The sequence below is a fragment of the Pinus tabuliformis genome, chromosome J, assembly GCF_031772625.1.
Source record: "Pinus tabuliformis cultivar Carrire ecotype Pingquan chromosome J, CPIR1, whole genome shotgun sequence".
NCBI classification, from domain to species: domain Eukaryota; kingdom Viridiplantae; phylum Streptophyta; class Pinopsida; order Pinales; family Pinaceae; genus Pinus; species Pinus tabuliformis.
The window spans coordinates 271,622,045-271,627,562 of NC_142295.1; positions in this window are offsets into that span (position 1 = coordinate 271,622,045).

Consider the following 5,518-nt stretch of genomic DNA (forward strand, 5'->3'; position numbering starts at 1 on the left):
CTCTGTGTTTTATTTCTGCAATTGAGAAATCTCTAAATTTGTGTTTTCAGAAAAATATTATCATTTCCAGATTTTAGAATTTTTATCATGCTTGGATTTAAAACTAAATGCATGGAGTGATAAGGAAAACTGATAACCAGAGTGGGGGTTGAAATTTCTTCATGGTATCAGAGCTTGGTTGGCTGAAAAGTGCAGCTTGGGACAGCAAAGTGAAAATTACAGCGATTTGATTTTTCCACAGAAAACAGAAACCTTTACCACAGATTTGAAAATTTCAGTTTGATAGGACAGTGAAACATGTCTTTGGTTTGAGAGTTAAAGACAGGTTGGATGGGCAGAACAACTATAGTGCATGGAAGGAAAGAATCCAGAGCATCCTTGAGGAAGCAGAAGTCTGGGGCATTATGGTAAATACCACACAGAACATAGTAGTATTACCTATTGACCCTGTACAGTTGGCAGAATTTAACAAAAAGAATGCTCAGGCAAAAAGTTTGATTCTGGAAGGAATCAAAGACCATGTCATTCCTCATGTGAGAGGAAAGACTTATGCACATGAGATGTGGACAGCCTTGACCAGTGTTTACCAGAGCTCAAATGAAAACAGAAAAATGGTCCTAAAGGAGAAACTGAAGGCCATTAAAATGGCTAAGACTGACAGTGCTACAGCATACCTCACAAAAATCACTTCAGTGAGAGATGAGTTGGCAGTCGTAGGTGAGATCATTGCACCCACTGAGTTGGTGAGAATTGCTTTGAATGGTCTTCCCAAGACTTGGGAAAATTTTGTGGATGGCATTGTTGCACAGGAAAACCTTCCTGATTGACAAAGGTTGTGGGATTATTGCATTCAGAATGAGATCAGAAAGAACCATCTTGGGGTAGCCAAACAGGTGGAGGAGGATGACAATGTGGCATTGTTAGCAAGAGGCAAGAAGGGCAGAGCAAAGAAGCGAGCTTCCAATAGTGGAGGCAAAAGCAAAGGTAAAGGAAAGCAGCAGAACAAGGAGAAGGACTATTCCAAAGTCAAATGTTGGAAATGTCAAAAGTTGGGACACTATGTTGTTGTGTGTCCAGAGAAAAAGAACAAGAAACGGAAAGACAAACCCATGGCAACTTCTGCAGAGATAGAGAGCTTCTCAGAGAGATTTGATCGAGAATTTGGGTTCATAGCTTGTGAGGCCACTAGTGCAGGATCACCTGCCAAAAAGGTTCAGAGGGAGTGTGCATTCCCCGCTACTAGCAGAGCATCTTCTAGCATTTGGTATGTTGACAGTGGCACTTCCCGCCACATGACAGGAGTCAAATAGTACTTCTCAGAGCTTTCAGAGGGTGATACTGATATGGAGGTAGTACTTGGTGATGACAGCATTGTTAGAGCAGTCGGTGTGGGCCCTGGGGACATTGACATTTGATAGGGGGACCCAAACCTCCCTTGAAAGTGTCAGATGTTCTATATATGCCTGGAATGAAGAAGAACCTGATATCTGTCTCAGCACTTGAGGATACAGGGTATGATGTGTTATTCAAGAGAGGGCAAGTGCTTATATATCCTAGGGAAACTCCAGCTTCTTCAGCAAGAGATATTGGTGTGCGCCATGCCAAGGTGTACAAGTTCTCATTCCAGCCCCTGATGGCATTGAGTAGCAACACCTAAGACAGGACCAATCGCAAATCTAGCAGTTCAGAATTGTGTGAGATCTGGCACCGCAGGATGGGGCACATGTATCATGGGGCCTTGAGTACATTGTGGGAGATCACCACTGATGTGCTATGGGGAAGTTTGCCAGATCCCCTTTTCCTAACAGTGACAATAGAGCGACCGAGATCCTTGACTTGATACATACCGATGTGAGTGGTCGGATGTCTCATGTATAATTGAATGGCTATGAGTACTATGTTTTATTCATTTATGACCACTCCCAGAAGACCTGGATTTATTTCTTGAAGACCAAGAGTGAGGTCTTCAAGCGGTTTCAAGAGTTCAAAGCTCTTGTGGAGACCCAGACAGGTAGGAAGATCAAGGTCCTCAGGTCGGACAATGGAGGGGAGTATACCCTTGGTGAGTTTGTTGATTTTTGTGCTGAGGTAGGCATTAGGAGGGAGTTCACAGTTCCTTACTACCCCCCAACAGAATGGGGTTGCAAAGAGGAAGAACAAATCCATTGCAGGGGCTGCCAAAGCCATGCTTCATGATCAGGGGTTACCTTTATTTTTGTGGGCAGAGGCCTGCAACACTGTTGTGTACTTGCAGAACAGGAGTCCACATCGTGCCTTGGGGAATGTGACTCCAGAGGAGGCTTTTTCTGGGAAGAAGCCTGATGTTGGGCACTTTCGTATCTTTGGGTGCCTTACATATTCCTATGTCCCCAAGGAGAACAAGACCAAGCTAGAGCCCACTGCAGACAAGGGCATCTTTGTGGGTTATAGCGAGACCTCAAAAGCTTATCGGATTTATATTCCTAGGCAGAGGAAAGTGGATATCAGGCAGGATGTGAAGTTCGAGGAGGAGAGAGCTTTCAAAAGGTCATGGGAGTTAGAGTATCCAGAGTCACCTGACCCTCAAGAGCAGTTGATTCAATCACAGGGATCCAGTGGTCAGGGATCACGAGGTACATCGATGACAGTGTCAGGTCCATCAGTGAGCAATGGCTCTCAAATTCAGGTGGGTGGTTCTTCGGGCAGCATGCAGGGCAGTCCGCAGAGAAGTTCATAGGGTAGTCCACTAATGGACAGTTCGCACAGTACTTCAGCATCTACAGGCACAGGTTCAGGCATGAGGTCAGTTGACAGGCCTTCAAGAGTTCAGGCTTCTGATGATGATGAGGATTCTTTCACTCTGGTGGGAGAAGTATGCTCAGGGAAGAGGAAGCCCAAGTGGCTTCAAGATACCTTGCGCGAGGCCACATCAGTTGTTGGGCCAAAGAGACAGGTTAGAGAGAGTAAACCACCTGAGCGGTTTTGTAGTTACATGGCATTGGTAAAAAGCATTGTTGACTCCGAGCCTTCTAGTTATGAGGAGGCAGCCAGCCAGCAGGTCTAGAGAGAGGCCATGATGGAGGAGTATTCTTCTATTATGAAGAACGATGTTTGGGAGGTAGTGTCAAGGCCTGAAGGTAAATCAATTGTTACTTCCAGATGGCTCTACAAGATAAAGCATGCTACAGATGGTAGCATCGAGAAGTTCAAGGCTCGATTTGTGGCGAGAGGGTTCTCACAGGTAGAGGGAGTTGACTATGAGGAGACCTTCGCTCCCGTAGCTCGGTATACATCTATTCGCTCCATTATATCGATTGCAGCAGAGATGGGTTGGAAGATCCACCAGATGGATGTGAAGACCGCATTTCTCAATGGCTTCATTCAGGAGGAGGTTTATATTGAGCAGCCGCAGGGCTTTGAGGTGCATGGGAAGGAGTCCCATGTATGCAGATTGAAAAAGGCACTCTATGGCCTAAAGCAAGCTCCTAGAGCTTGGTACTCGAGGATTGATACATACTTGCAGTAGTTGGGTTTCACAAAGAGTGAGGCGAATCCGAACCTACACTTCATTGTGGTGGTTGAGGAGCCTCTCATTCTAATGTTGAATGTTGATGACTTGATCATCACTGGTGCAGAGAGACTCATTGAGGGTTGCAAGAGAGATCTTGCTTCAGAGTTTGAGATGAAGGATATCGGCTTGATGCATTATTTTCTGGGATTGGAGGTGTGGCAGGAGGGGGGGCATTTCTTCTTGGGACAAGGGAAGTACATTGTGGATATTCTTAGTAGATTTCACATGGACGACTGCAAACCCAAGTCTACACCTAAGATCACTAACTGGAGGAAGCTTCACGCTTCTGATTTCGAGTTGATGGATCCTACCCTATACAAACAGTTGATTGGTTGTTTGATGTATTTGGTCAACACTCGACCAGATATACATTTTGCAGTTAACACTATGAGTCAGTTCATGTGTGAGCCCAGGAGAGTGCACTGGGTAGCTGCAAAACACATTCTTTGTTACTTGCAGGGGACTGTGGATTTTGGTCTGGATTATAAATAGGGTGATGGAGTGAGACTGGCAGGGTACACGGATTCAGATTGGGCAAGTTGTGCTTCAGATAGGAAGAGTACTTTCGGGTGTTGTTTTGGGTTGGGTTCGGCAGTTATGTCGTGGATCAGTGGAAACAACAGTCAATTGCATTGAGTTCAGCTGAGACAGAGTATATGGCTGCTAGTTTGGCTAGTTGTGAGGCCATATGGCTTCGCAAGATGTTGTTTGGTCTATTTGGTCAGGCATTGAGACCTTCAGTAATTTACTGTGATAACCAGAGTTGCATAAAACTCACGGAGAATCCAGTTTTTTATGACAAGTCAAAGCATCTTGAGATCAAGTATCACTTCATTAAAGACTATGTCCAAAAGGGAGTTGTCAAGCTTGAGTACGTTTCCACAAATGAGCAGGTAGCGGACATTTTCACCAAAGCCTTACCACAGGGCAAGCATGTATACTTCAGAGACAAGATGGGAGTGGTGAGGAACACTTTCCTTCGTAAGAGGGAGTGTTAAAATTTGGGTACCCAAGGACAAGTGGTTCTCTAAGGCTTTGATCTTTGGCCTAGGGAAAAGTGTCCAAATTTATTTTTTACTTTTCTCCTAGAGTGACTTTATAAGTGGTAAAGTTAATTTAATTTAAAAGTGACTTTATAAGTGGTAAAGTTACATTCTAATTTAAAAGTGACTTTATAAGTGGTAAAGTTACATTCTAATTTAAAAGTGACTTTATAAGTGGTAAAGTTACATTCTACTTTAAAGGTGACTTTATTAAAGTGAATGAAGAATTAGAAAGTGAAAAAGTGACTATGGAAATAAAAGACTAAGTGGGTCTTTATTTAAGTGGGTGAGTTAAAAAATAGAAAGTGAGAATTAAATGCACATTTATTCTCATCCCTAGATCTAAATGAATCTCAGCCATTAGATCTTAGGGTAACCCAAAAGGTCATTTAGAGAATAAAAGGAGAAGAAAAGAGGAAAAGATCAATTCATTCTTTCATGAGCATTTGAGAGAAAGAGAAGAGAGAGCAAGGAGAAAATTCCTGAGCAGTGAGGAAGTGAAGGAGAGCAGCAAGAAGACATCTCAGCAAATCTAGGCAACAACATTTATTGGCACACATCCCAAGGAAAAAATCATACAGCAGGAGAAAGGCACAGAAATCGAGGAAGAGGGACAACAAGTTCTGGACACATTTTCGAGGCTAGCCATACAGCATTTAATGTTGTTTTATTGTTGTAAAATTTTATGTTTTGGCTATTTGCTGATTGGCACGATTTTCAAGGTGGATTTCAAGCACAGAAATAGAGATAAGTTGTAATTTGTGGTTGTTGGAATTTTCACTGTGTATTTCAATTTCTCTGTAAAAGCATTTTCAGAAATAAAGAAGAGCTCTCAAACTGGTTTTCCCCAAGAGTTGTAGGGGGTTTTTCCAAGGTCACATTGACCAAAAATCACAGTGTTATTTTCTGTGTGTGGCTGTCATCA